At 41.4% G+C, this 15338-nt stretch overlaps 1 pseudogene; it reads left to right on the top strand.

The window, feature by feature from the left end:
* The first annotated feature begins 3368 nt into the window (after window positions 1-3368).
* LOC117440346 (visual system homeobox 2-like) lies at window positions 3369-8751 on the top strand (annotated as a pseudogene).
* Window positions 8752-15338: the final 6587 nt, after the last annotated feature.

Below are 15338 nucleotides of genomic sequence, written 5' to 3' on the forward strand. Positions count from 1 at the left end.
AGGGGTGAACAGTGAACAGTCAGTGAACAGTCAGTGAACAGTGAACAGTCAGTGAACAGTGAACAGTGAACAGTCAGTGAACAGTGAACAGTCAGTGAACAGTCAGTGAACAGTCAGTGAACAGTCAGTGAACAGTGAACAGTCTGTGAACAGTCTGTGAACAGTCTATGAACAGTGAACAGTCAGTGAACAGTCTGTGAACAGTCAGTGAACAGTGAACAGTCAGTGAACAGTCAGTGAACAGTCAGTGAACAGTCAGTGAACAGTCAGTGAACAGTCTGTGAACAGTCAGTGAACAGTCAGTGAACAGTCTGTGAACAGTCAGTGAACAGTCTGTGAACAGTCAGTGAACAGTCAGTGAACAGTCAGTGAACAGTCAGTGAACAGTCAGTGAGCAGTCAGTGAACAGCAGTACAGATGTTTATGTTCACCTCAGTGATAGAGCTTTAGTTTGGTTATTTCTGCATTATGGTTGCCAACATGTGTATTGATGTCAGTGACACCTTTTAGTCTAACAATATCAAATTTTCATGTCAGGATTACCATGGCCAAAATAGATCACACTAACCACATAATCACAATTTATATAGAAAATGTAAAAAAATAAGAATTAAAAAACGTTCACAAAGCGCATTATATCAAAACATGTTAAACTTAAAAAACGAACTGTTAAATTCCCATATGTTTTCACACAATTTGTAGAAACTAAAGTAACATGAATCTTATGATTGTAAACTTCCTCTCTCTCTCTTGCCTTCTGATTTTGTTGTATTTCCTGTATAGGTTTGTAATGAGATGGAGATGAACCTTGCTGAGGAGCTTTGAAGAAGCTGCAGTTTTGTTCAGAAGCGGTGAGATGTGATGCTGCAAAAACGTGTTTCTACAACCTGATCCAAGAGGTGTGTGTGTGTGTGTGTGTGTGTGTGTGTGTGTGTGTGTGTGTGTGTGTGTGTGTGTGTGTGTGTGTGTGTGTGTGTGTATGTGTATGTGTGTGTGTGTGTGTGTGTGTGTGTGTGTGTGTGTGTGTGTGTGTGTGTGTGTGTGTGTTGTGTGTGTGTGTGTGTGTGTGTGTGTGTGTGTGTGTGTGTGTGTGTGTGCGCGTGTGTGTGTGTAAACCTCATTAGCATAGCTGTTGGTATGGCATTGATCTCTTCATTCACCTCTAATGAAATGTCTCTCTAATAGCTTCTCATGAGATGCTGAAGGTAATTTAAGTCGCTTCACTCCTCTCTCTTTCTCCCTCGTTATCATCTGGAGAATTGTATTTGTTGTAATGAATTTTTGGAGCACATTTTGGCAGAAAAAAATGTCTCCATCAGGTACAGATTTCAATCTTGACTCTTGCAAAAAAACAAAAACATTATTATTGAAGCAATGTCTGTCTTACATGACAGATAATATTTCATTCTTTTAATTAATGCAGTATTTTCACGTTTTATCCCCCTAAATATATGGCCTGCAGTCTCTTTCCCCGCAGGGTGATGCAGTGATACACAAAGCAACTTTGAGACTCATAATTGACTTGACCGAGGCTGCATCTCTTGATCACATCTCAGATTACAAACCAGCAGTAAATCTGTTGTGGGTTTGACCGTCACTGACAGCCTGACGCACGGCCGCCAAACAGCCACCTCTTTATTTATTCATCACCACATGTCCTATTGATGGAGACTGTATCTGCGCTTCCATCGCAGGCGTCCACTCATCTCCATAAACTCTCCTCTGCGTAATTATCCGTCCAGATGTCCAAAAGTGTGCCGCACATTCATTATCCCCGAACGATTGAAACTCCGCAATAATTGAATAACAGCTGATTAGGGAGGATTAGGTTTGCGGTAACAGGGAGAACATGAGAGTATTTTTTTACTTCATTTCACATTTCAGTGCGTTTGAATTTGATCTGAGCTTTAATAAACGAGTGAAAAGGATGATTTCCCCTGACATACCAACATGTCTTTGCTCACTTTCACTCGGATTATTGCACCGAAACGTTTTGTAACTTTCAGTTTGCAGCTTTGTGTTTATTATCAGACCCTCAAAGAGATAAAGGATGAACCTCAGGAGGTAAACAAATCTGTTGTTGTTTGGTGCTCTGGCATTTGCTCCACTGTTACTGTTTGTCTCATATTTAATTGCCACCCATGGTGTGTCCTAAATACCCTGAACTGGGATATTGTTTTCTTTATCCTGTGACCCGTCACAGAATAAAACACGTTTAATAACCTATCAACAGATGCGCAGACTGTCGCCAAAGACAAAACGTTTAGTGCGCAAACCTAATTAGAATATGCAAATCACCACGAGGGTTATATGGGACGTTAGGGAGGGAGCTAACGGATCAATCAGTGGGCAGTCTCCCTAATAACAAGCTGAATTGATTAATTAACTGTTAGAGAAATTGGCTAATGTGAGTTTATGATTGTTTATTTTAATTTGACCACTGAAAAAAACCGTGACCTGTGTTTTAATTTTCATGTTTCCCTTGTTTTTACAATAGTGCACTGTGGTGTAATCCGATTACTCATCCTTTAAATGGATAAAGTATAGGTTTTATTGGCATGTGTGTCATAATATATTCGTTTAGTGGTAATTTTGCTGATATTATTAATGAGACTATTCCTTTGTCAAACCATTTGAACTCTACATTTATCTGCTAAAGTAGGAGCTGTATATTAAGTATGAATTAGCCCATTTTCTTTTTGGCTACAGTATTTTTAGTCCATAAATCTGGTTTCTCACTGTCTTCATTTTACCATGCAGTGTTTAAATGAGGACAAACGTGCTGCAAATTAAGCTCCTCGTTTCAGGGATTTATCCGGATGATTGGATATGTTGGACTCCCGGAGCAGATGATCAGAAACACGGAGAGTTACAGTGAAAGTAAAACATTTCATTTTTCAAATTTTCAGCAAAGAAATATCCCATAGCTCTTAATGTTTTCGATTCGTATCTGATGACTTAATAAATAAATAAATATGACTTTATGATATACTGAAAATGATATTAAGACAACATGCTTTCCTGAAAAAGGCCTAATGATTCTGCTGTCACAATGCCTGAATATCTAAATTTTCGTTTTTTGTTGGATAATCTACCCACATCCTCATCAATATCTTGGCAAAAAGACAAATATGATCGATATTTTGTCCCAATTAAATAGCAGAATCTACTTTAATAAACCATGGGGGCTCATGCAAACTTCAGCGTGGAGTCTCCCCCTCCTGTGATTGGCTGCCGCCTGTTGCCTGCTGGTTAAAAAGCGCAGCAGAGAGGAGGGCAGGGAGATAAAGAAGCAGCATCACCGGGCTGATTGCGTCTGGGACTCTTTTTTGTTTTGGAGGGAGAGGAAAAGCAAAATATTCAACACCATGACAGGGAAGGAGGGAGTTGTGCTCTCTGACACTGAGAATAAACAGAAACCACCCTCACACACCAGCGTGAACCACGGGCTTTCCCAGCATCCGCATCCAGGCTGGAAGATGGCCCCCACGGTGCACCGGCGCACGGGCTTCGGGATCCAGGAGCTGCTCGGCCTCACCAAGGATCCTCCGGCGGCGCCCCGGAGGCCGCTGGAGGCTCTGCCGCACACTGCGCACGTCCTGGCCGCCAGGTCGGCCCTCGGACACGGGGGTCTCGGGGGTCTCGGGGGTCTCGGGGGTCTCGGGGGTCTCGGGGTTGGCATGGGTTTGCTCGGACCAGAGGGAATACACTCGTTTTACAGCCAACCTGCTTTCCTGGAGGTGCTGGCAGAGGCGCAGCACGTGCACCTGCAGCCGCTGCACCGTGCGCCGCGTATGGACACACAGATGGACGCGCAGCACTCCGCCAGCTCGGGTGAGTCCTGAACACACACACACTGAGGCCCGGTCACTCTGGGACATAATGTGGGTTCTGGTGGAGGTGTTAATATACCATAGTATTCATGATGTGTTTATTATTAACAGTCTAAAATAAGGGGATCGCAGACATTTCTTGCAAATAAAAATGGAAAGCATCTGCGCAATGTGATCGAGTGATAACGACTGCTGAGACTGAAAGTTAATTTCACCAGGGATAACAACTTTTTAAATGCATCTTATAGGAAACAGTTTTTTCATACTAATTGTGGTCAATGTTTAGGTTACATTTATCCAATGAATAGGGAGAATACGCGACGGAGAACCAATAATGGAAATAATTTAAAGCAGGAAAGCTGACTTTTATTTTTAAATAACCATTTATAAATTAAATGTATAGTTTATTATTTTTATTATTATTATTGTTTGCCGTATTTTGAGTTGCTCTCTGATGTGTTTCCTCGCAGATTCCGATGACATGAGTCTCTCCTCCGGTGATCAGAAGTTCTCCAAATCATCCATGAGTCAGAGCAAGAAACGGAAGAAAAGACGACACAGGTAAAACACAACGAAAATGAAAACAAAATAATATAACGATGTCTATATATGTATTTATTTGTGGGACTTGCGATGTTAAATATAGGCTTTTATTTAGGGAAATCATTTGACTATGTTCTTATGGTGTCACATTTAAGACCACCAACATACAAAACACACGAGGCCTATTTAAATCCAAGTGTGTGTGATTTTGATAATACGCTGTTAGCCTATTTTTAATATGGTATTAGCTTGAAATGCATATAGAAATAACACAATCGTATTGTTGCCAGTTATTTCGTTAAAGATAATAATGAAAAGGCCTTTATTTATTCCTAAAAAGTATTTTAATTTGTTTTGTAAAGCACTTTGAATTGTCACGTACTGAAAAGTGCTATATAAATAAACTTGCCTTGCCTTGCCTTGGAAGAAAATCAAATGCATTTTTTTTCTTACATGCATTTTGTAAACAAAGAAGAACGACTTGTTATTTTCATTATTGTTTCTGACGTCTACATTTCTACTTCTACTTGTATTCCACAAAAAAAAACACTTTTTATAAGTTGCCATCTTCATTTCATTTTAAATTTCAGTGCAAGGGTATTGTTTCGTTTTTATTTTTACATGTGGGCTGTTGACTGATATTTTTAAATATAGCCTTCAAAATTGAAGTAAGAAGCCACAGAGAAATCCAAATTACAAATGGATGAAACAATAATATATCCTTTTTTTGTTTTGCCCGCAGAACCATTTTCACCTCCTATCAGTTGGAGGAGCTGGAGAAAGCTTTTAATGAAGCCCACTATCCAGATGTGTACGCCCGAGAAATGCTCTCCATGAAGACCGAGCTACCAGAGGACAGAATACAGGTGTGTAATAACATCTGGGCAGTTTGCAGACATGAGATAAAATGTACTTTATTCATTTTTTTTTTAGTTGCAGCAACATAAAACAAAACAAGGCATTGCACATAATAAAAAACTAAATACAGTTCTAAAATATAAACATCTCAAATAGAAATAGAAATAAACCAGCAAGTAAGAAAATACCATAATGACCAAATATATATAAATAGGACATGCATGCTTTTGTACCTTACATTTCACATTCTAAATATGCTTTCATTGACATAAAAGAGAAGCAGTAAGAGAGAGAGAAAAAAGGATAACTAAAAAGTGTATTTAGTCAAATCATTCAGATATTTCCTGCTATAGTAAATAATTAAAACTCTCGAGGCTAAAATGACTATCAGTCAGTGTGAATGCTGAATTCAGGTTAGAAAATGATCTTCAGGTAGAGCTGTCCATCATCATCCTCACGCCGCCTTCTGCTTTCACATTAGCAGTAATTAGTTAATTGAGGAGAACTTATCACCTCTCTCCCTGTGAGAGACGGGCCCTGAGATGAAATGATAACTACATAGAAATTAATTAGCAGGGGTCAGCAGCTGAGCAGAGGCCCTGCCTCGCTGCTATGAGCATTTTAATTTCCCGTGATATTTGAGCGCCTGTCTCCCATCGATCGGCCGTGGAAATGAACTTATTTTCAATCAGCCTCTTCGCCCCCGGGGTCACCCTCTCTCAGGAAGCACTTCACACACACACACACACACACCACACACACACACACACACACACACACACACACACACACACACACACACACACACACCCACACACACACACACACACACACACACACACACACACACACACACACACACACACACACACTGCCGTGCACACTCAAACTGGTTGCTGTCCAGAAAGCATGATTGCTCATCTGAAGGCCCATCTTTTTATGAGATGGAGGTTATCATCAGATCTACCTGAATAGCTTTCCAGGCTCGGCTTTGATCGTTTTTCATTCCAGGGGCTGTGAAACGCACACACGCACACGCACACACACGCACGCACACATTTCCCAGCACAAACCATACCCTACAATGTCATCCTGCCTCCTCGCCCATTTTAGGATGCTCATTTCTTTCCTGTTGTCCTCATCCATATTCACAAGCTGGCTGAGGCTGTTGGAGGCCCGACTTGGTGGAAATCAATTTAGGCAGTAGAGGAGACAGGAGGAGAATAATGTACAGGCATGCACACAAACAACTGACAAAAGACAACATGTAGTTTATACTGTATGAAGCAATGAAGTATTTATCTCGAAATATCAGGGCTTTTGAAAAAAATACAGGTTATTACCAGAACATCTGAGTAAAGGCCAATGGGAATCTCAAAACCAGTCTTCTTCATAAAAAACCTTTTCATTAAATCATCCAGCAGATGTCATTGTTCCATTGATATTTATTTCCTTGTCCAGACGGTAAAATCTTCCTTCTTTGAGTGACTTTGTTTTGTTACAGCTTCAAGGAAGAATTAAGGTTAACGCTTTTTACAAAGAGATTACAAAGGAAAAGGGGATGTTTCATTGGGATTTAAAAAAAAGTTAAATCCTAATTATAGATATAGATAGATGTCAGGTTTTAGGATGCATCCAAAAAAAGGCAACATTTTGCTTTGAATAATATTTATCTAATTTAGCTCTGTATTTAGAAAATACAATTCATTGTTAATAAATCTCTTTTTCTCTCTTTTTAAAAAAAATCCAGAGGCTATAAATATATAAATATTGATATGTCTATAATACTACCTTTTAACCTATCAAAAGACAAATATTTAGGACAAGAAACAAGGAATGTTATTCATTTAGCTCGATCACAATATATCTCCCATACTTTGCTGAGAAATACATTATTTCGGTGTAAGCTGGAGGATTTCATTCTGGTTCAACGCACTGTAAACTCTAAAGATTTAAAGAGAAAAAACTCTCCCTTTTTGTGGTTGAATGTGAAAACAGCCTTCTAGTGTCACACTCTGCACATACATCATCCTGCAGAGTGTAGCTCAAACAGAGAGATTATTGAGTGGAAGGCTGTTATGTTTTGGTTGTAGCCTGAATCATAAATGTTGGATATATATATATTAATGTCTCATACTGCAGAGAACAAGCATTAAAGTGATCAACTAAACTCATCCTTTCTCTGGCCCTTCATTTCTCCAGGTGTGGTTCAGAACCGCAGGGCCAAGTGGAGGAAAAAGGGAGAAGTGTTGGGGTCGCAGCAGCGTGATGGCGGAGTACTGCCTGTACGGAGCCATGGTGCGTCACCTCATCCCCCTCCCCGAGTCCATCCTCAAGTCCGCCAAGAGGGCGTCACAGACTCCTACGCCCCGTGGTTATTAGGTAATATGATTTTGTAACATGTTCACTGGGAGAATTTCAGATTTTATCGGTAATAAAACCACAGTAATACTAGGTCTACTAATATCATATAATATAACCTCTACAAAGATTGCCAAAATAATCATATTCCCATATAAACTTTGTATATGGTCTCATCAGTCTCATATAGTAACACCCTGCATACAAGTATTTAAAGATTGAAGTACTGAGCTTTAATTGAATAAATATGGAATTAACGTTAGATTTGTCTTGTGTATTACACGGATTAAAGAAGTTACCTCATTCCGTCTGTCTGGTGCAGATATACATTTTTGTTCATTTTTTAATACACACGTACTATTTGCCCATTTCTTTTTCAAAAATGAGAGCGTGTTCCCTGGAGAAATCTGCTCTTGTTGACATGAACATCATTTTTCTATATTAGTCTGTGTCGTGGTGTTTGATGCAGGGTTTATGATTGGTTCTAACAGGAAGTGGGAGCTGAGCCCGGCTCATGTTAGGAGCCAATAAAAGTGTCAGCATGTCAATAAAGGGTCGATACAGTGATAATCCCACTTAATCAGGACAGATTAGACCAAATGTCCCCGCTCCCCTCGTGTCAATTGATTGGTTTAAATCAATTAGCTGCCTCTAATTGAATAAGAGGTTCTATTCACTGATCTATCCTCTTTCTCTTTCACACTTTATTCCAATGTCAAACACCTCAGTACACAATCAACCAAAAGCATCAGGACATTTAAACTTCACAAGGAAACACTCAGTTATCTAAGCCTGCTCTGCAAACTCTAACTGAACTGAATGTCTTTTCCCTTCAGGAATGCACAAGAAGTCAGTTGATATCCCACACACCTCTCCTGGAAATCCTGCAGCCTGACACCACCCCCACCAACTCAGGAGAAACCAATGGACAAAGTGATGGAGGAGAGGCGGAGAAAGGATGAAAGACACAACTAACACACCTATTTCTAAAGAGTTACTGAGGGAGAACAGTATTGCTGCGCTGCGAGCGAAGGCGCAAGAGCACAGCGCCAAGGTGCTCGGGACAGTTTCAGAAAGAACAAATGTCACGCAAAAAGAACAAGCTGAGGACAATGTGACGAAGCAGGAGACGGCAGAGGTGGAGAAGTGTGACTGAAATAAGATGCAGGAAAACAGACCGACGGTGTAAATACCTGCAGAGCGGAGATTGCACTTCAGAGGCAGAAGTCTTGTTGTATTGGTTGAGTCTGACCTTGATGCATGTTGAGTCACTGATAACGGTTGATAAGACCTGCAGATCAAACATCATAATCATAGATAAATAAATCAAAATGTATTTCCTTTCTTGATCTTATCAGGTTGCTAAAGGTTATTTAGCTACAACAACTGTGGTTTCCTAACTCAGCCAATTACATTATTACACCTCTAAGAAATATTCGAGCTCTGACATGTTCCTTTAACATTTACTGCAAATCTTCTGCTATGGAGCCGCGTTAAAAATATATATATTTATTTTCTTTAAAATAGATCATTAACCTTACAGTTCTGTGACATGGCAGCTACTTTTATGCAACTGTGTGGTTCTTTCAACAAGCATCTGAAGCAAGAAATGGACTCTAACTGCTCAAAAGGTGCTGACAAGAAGATGATTGTGACCTCTGACCTCCCTGGAATTTCATCTGGGTGACTGAAAATCAGTCCTGTGAAAAGATTACAAGATTAAATATTTCGTGTTACAACTCTTGTGATGTACATACTGCAAATATTGTCCAATAGTACTGTTATCTACAGTTAACAATAAGTATCTGTGTCTGTATAAATGTAACCGTAGCCTGAATAAAATGTACTGATATTTAAAGCCCCTCTGCTCAGAAATGGGTTTTGATTTATCTTCTCCTTGGTGTTTGAGCTTTACTGTGTTTGAGCTTTTTAGTGTACTGTACATCACCCTGATGTATGTGCACTAAAAAGCTGTTTACACATTCATCTGTAAATCTGAGGTTTCCTGTACTTGAGCATCATTATAGAGTGGCGAAGTCCATCCCCTTCCGGGGGAGCTCCATGTCCTTATTTCGGAAAAATTATGTATTGAAGTCAACGGAGAGAGAATGATTATCTTTCGATCCTGTTTGAATTGTGCCACGAATTATGATGTTTGTCAATTTAAAAGATAATTTTGCAAGTAAACAAAATAAAAATGTGTCGTAAAACTGTGAAGTAACACATTTGTTGTGTGAAACCGCTCAATGAACTAGGCCTACATCTCTGGTCTCGCAGACTAGCACAACAAAAACACGTCACCAAGATGGCCGTCACTACTGTCTTGCCAAACAAGGGATTAACTACCCTCACTATCACCACAATGAAACACGTCCAGAAGAATGTCATGCAAAGCTGCCTGCCTGCATGCCTTCCTTTGGTTCTCTCTGAACTGCCTGGTCTTTTTAATGTTTAATGTCAACCATTTGTGTAGATAGCATGAAGTAGAACAGATCGCCGATTCTAATGTAGCGTTAGCATTTCTCCCCCGGGCTTAAATTGTGTATTATAGAATGATCACACCGGTGACAGAACTCTTCAAAGGATTCACGAAATATGAATACTCTTGATGTTACTTCATATTAAGGCTAATAAAAATGACAAGGCTGTAATGCTAACTAATGTGCTAGCTACTAGCTAGGTAGCTAACTTGATCCAGCCACTCCTGGTCCTTTCATCAGACGGGAAGCGAAAGAACAAGCAAGACCCATTGCTGGTATGATGACTGAGGTTACCTACTGTAACCCCAGTTTCTATGAGTAAATGGCGCAGCCCTCTAACCCCTAGTTTCCACCGGGTCCGTCTGCGTCGCGTAACGTTGCGGAAGCGGAGCGTCGTGTGTGCAGTCTCGCAGTTGTTGGATAAACGTTCCACTTCCTGCCTGCGCTGCGCCGCGTCAAAAATAGGATTCATCCTATATTTTAGAAATTCCTTGCGGCGAGGAGCTTCTGGGACGCTTCGAGCCACGGCGCAGCGGGTCTGGTGGAATAGCACCCATTGACTAGAGTGGCCGCGATCGCTAAAAATGCCGCAGCGCAGCGCAGACGCTCCTGGTGGGATTAGGGGGTTAGGCTATCACTATTGGGTAATCCCCCTGTGCCCCCGCGCAGCACTGAAACACTTGTAGTCCACGCCCACCCGCAAGGTGGGCCCCACCCTCGGGCTTCCTTCCGGTATAAATAGGAAGGAGGCCCGACAATCTGCTCCCATACCACATAACTTTTCTTCAGCTATTCGTAGAGCCAGTGGGGCCCAGCACTTAGAGGACTGCGCCATTTACTCATAGAAGCTGGGGTTACAGTAGGTAACCTCAGGTCTATTTCGTATATGCCTTCGCCCTCTAAGGCTATCGCTATTGGGTTAAGGGCGAAGCATGATGTAGTCTGCGCCCCACTTGGTCCGCCCGGCACTAGAAGCACAGACACACCTGCTCAATAACACCCCCTGCCTGTTGTGCCATGCGTAATGGCGCATCACCGTCCCTGGAACATAGCAAAACATGCCTATCTTCCCGATGGGGTGAAGGCTGGGAACAATACATACCAGCCGCTGTGAGAAAGTAGAGACGAAGGTCTCACCTTGCCCAGCGATCATAGAGGGGGAACAGCAGCTCTCTGCATGTCAGACAGGTAGGAGAGCGCCCAGCTGGATCCCTGACGTCACTCACTCTGACCAGGCACTCCGTACAAAGTGTGTCAGAGGAAAAAGGAACATCCCTCCTATAAGAGGGGAAAAGGGCCGCTCTCCGCGTGCCGAGAGGCAGGAGAGAGGCGCACAGCTGGTTCCCTGACGTCACTCACTCCGACAGGACACCCAGTACAGGGTGTGTCAGAGAGGAATGGGAGATATCCCTCAAATAAAAATGAATAAATGAACAGGGGGAAGACCAAGATGCAGCAGTGCAAATATCTTCCACTGACATTCCTCCGTGCAAAGCCGTGGAGGAGGAAATTCCTCTGGTGGAGTGCGCCTTGATGTTCTCCGGGGGCTCCACCCCAGAGGAAACATATGCCTGTGACACAGCCTCACACAGCCAGTGTGACAGCCGTTGTGCAGACAGAGGTTGCCCGATCGAGCGCTCTCTATAGTGCACAAACAGGCGCTGAGAACGGCGCCAGGCCGCCGTGCGCGCCACATAGCAAGACAGCGCGCGCACAGGACAGAGGAGATGAAACGTGGCTTCTTCCTCCGACCTGTAAGGAGGGGGGAATAAGCCAGCCAGGGTGATCACTCTTGACCTAAAAGAGTTGTGATGACCTTAGGAATGAAGCCGGGTTAGGGCGTAAAACAGCTGAACTGTGTTAGAAATTAAAATCAATGTTTTGATAGCATAATGTACCTTAAACATACCTTCAGTTTAAATGCTGTTTTATACTGAAAAACCAGAAGTTCTTGTGCACAACCAGTTGTCAAGCTTTTATTCTGGAAATCCCTCATCTCCGGTTAGCATTTAGCATGAGGCTAATATACCATTTACTACAGAGGTGAATTTAGCAGCGATATGATATGATGTTGCACACCGAAACCTACTGATTTCAACACTACAACTATAGACGTTGAGATATTATTATTGATTGAATATTAAATAAAGGTACAGGTTATTTTAGTACGTTATGAGGAGGGAGTAATTATCACATGCGCAGGCACCCAAGGTTCAGGCACCCAAGGTTCCACACACTGTTAAAAGGGGTCATTATAGTTATTTAAGTAGACCAGAATTGAAAATAAATTTGTGTAATGCGTTAGTGATATTCCACCGGTTTTCACACCATTTCAGGGACTTTATCACTGCATTAGAACAGACCGCCCAAAGTAGGAACTTTTAAGTGATGAAATTCTACAACTGTTGTAACTGACCAAAATCTTCTCCCAGAAATGACTGTCTAAAATGCCGTACCCCAGAGTAGATGTTTGGTAGTACTGTGGAACTAAAACCTTGTACTCAGTCTTGCCACAGGATTGGGCTGGGACCTGTGCACTAGCACAGCCAGTGATGTTTTTAATCAACATGGCGAAACACCCCAAAGCCAGTAGGGCTAAGAGACCATGCAGTCCCAGGGGGAGTTTAGGCTCCAGGGTATGATAGGGGAGGCCTAGATGTTGCATTAATTCCATGTCCTAAAATACCGATTGATCACGACGGCCTCTTCTAGAGAACATATTACTTTCATACCTTAAATGGTATGAAAGGAGGGAGGGTACATTTCTCATGAGGAGACAGTTACAAATGCTAGTAGAACAAGACGACCCACCCCCGTATACAGATGTTGATGAAAATGATGAGTTAGTTTGAATGATGTTAAATGATATGGATGTTCAGAGATGAGGTTGTTCAATGAATGTCCAGCCGATGTGATTCTTTAAATGATGAAATCATGAGAAGAAGTGAGCAAAATAAAATGCTAAAATGGAGTGAATCCATTTCAATTTACTTATACTATTCCAAGATAGTGTATTTTTATTTCAATTTACTCTATACTATTCCAAGATAGTGTATTTTTATTTTTATTATTACTCTATACTATTCAAAGATAGTGTATTTGTATTTTTATTATTACATCACACTGGTCCAAGATAGTTTATTTCATTTTTATTATTTTTCACTGTTCTATATGGTAGATTTCATGTATTTTAGAATCATTACTATTCTAAAGTGGGTCGTTTTTTTCACTTTGTAAAAACAAGTGCCTTAACACTGAGCGTGGTATGAGAACGGTTTCTGTGAAAGGAGGGAGGAAGAAATGTTCTGATACCAAGCCATTGCTGCTATTTTGAAGAACCATATTGAATGTTAACATTAGAAGTTATGCACAAGGGAACACTTTTATGTTTGAACACAGTCAAAGTATTTTTGTATTTTTGTAAAGTTGAGGCTATTTGAACCATTCCATTTGATTGTATGTTTTTGATATGAGTTATGTAGAGTTCAGATGAAGAACTCATTGATTTCAGTATTATACACACCTTTTAGGTGTGTAAGGAGGGACTGTTAGAAATTAAAATCAATGTTTTGATAGCATAATGTACCTTAAACATACCTTCAGTTTAAATGCTGTTTTATACTGAAAAACCAGAAGTTATTGTGCACAACCAGTTGTTAAGCTTTTATTCTGAAAATCCTTGATCTCCGGTTAGCATTTAGCATGAGGCTAATATACCATTTACTACAGAGGTGAATTTAGCAGCGATGTGATATGATGTTGCACACCGAAACCTACTGATTTCGACACTACAACTATAGATGTTGAGATATTATTATTGTTGAATATTAAATAAAGGTACAGTTTATTTGAGTACGTTATTGTTTACAGATGTGGGTAGCATGTGACAACATCAGGAACGAACGGAAACCAATCTGCCGTGGAGTATTTCCTGTATTTTTTGGAGTATTGATTACAGTGTTTAGAATGTGTTAAATGAAAAGTCATGAAAGAGTTAAGGAAGAGAAAAGGCGTGTTTAGATATATTGAATGTACAATATCCTCTGATATGTGAAACAACGGACATTAAAACGTCGAGAGCCGGCCCGCTGGGAGGAGCCAGCAGAGGATATATAACAAGCTTGACCTGAGGGGTTCGGCCTCTTTTTCTCTGCTAGCGAGAGCCAGAGGACAGCTGCTTTTCTGTCCGAACAATATTCTGTTTGTGAAGATAACCGTGCCATTATTTTTTAATTAAAGTACTAATTTGAAACCATCTCAGAGACTCCATTTAGTCTCCTTTTTAAGCTTCTCTCCTGGACGCGAGAATAACCAACACAGATAACAACTGCCATCTCCTTGGATCCGGAGAGCTGACGGAGCCACAGATGCCCCTTTCACACCAGCGCCTTTTCAGCTCCGGCTCGGAGCTAGAGCCTGAAATGCGCCGGGTTTTCCTGTTCACACCACAGCGGCGCCGGCTCTTAGCTCCGGAATCCGCTTCATTTCCAGCTCCAAAATATTGTCGGTCCAGAGGCAAGAGCTTTGGAGCTAAGAGGCGACCTCGCTTACGTCTCTCTTACGTCGAGGCGTGCAGGAAACTAAACCCACCTCCCCTGAACATGGGTCGACTGTTATGCCTGCCTACAAGCAGTAGTGCCTATAAACACACTTTATAAAGTCAGGCAACACTAACCAGGCTTCGTGTGGTTCTGTTTATTTGTACCTTACTTTGACCATCCGTTCACTGTTATCGATCATTGTGGAGAGAGGCAGACGTGTTGTTTTGTATTATTGCAGCTATCGGATGCAAGTAGTCAGTTTAGCTTCGGTTGCTATGCTAATATCACCCGTTTTATACCAGAGAAACTTTCATAACAGCGTTGTGATACCAAACAGTGTCAATTCAGACTGACACACATTCACTTAGGCTAAGGGAACTGGGGATATGCATCAGCTGCTTGTGTGAGTCGGACAGTGAATACTTTAGAGCGGCCGCTGCAGTGTGAGCTAACCGGGAGCTAACGGGAGAATAAACTCCCGTGGAAGAGAAGCCAATACTGCAGCTGTCGGTAAATGCTGCAGAAACACATTAATAAACAATGAACCACGGCACTCTGGAGCAAAGTATAAGGTTGGAGAAGTCGTTATTCAATTTATTCTGGCTTCGTGTGATTAAAAGCAACACGATCATCGACCCGACGCAGTTGTTGTTGTTGTTGTTGTGAGCGCCGTAATGGCTGCCGTTGGGGAGCAAATCAGCGAAGTAAACGGTGACGTCATG

The sequence above is a fragment of the Pseudochaenichthys georgianus genome, chromosome 24 (genome assembly GCF_902827115.2).
Source record: "Pseudochaenichthys georgianus chromosome 24, fPseGeo1.2, whole genome shotgun sequence".
NCBI lineage: Eukaryota > Metazoa > Chordata > Actinopteri > Perciformes > Channichthyidae > Pseudochaenichthys > Pseudochaenichthys georgianus.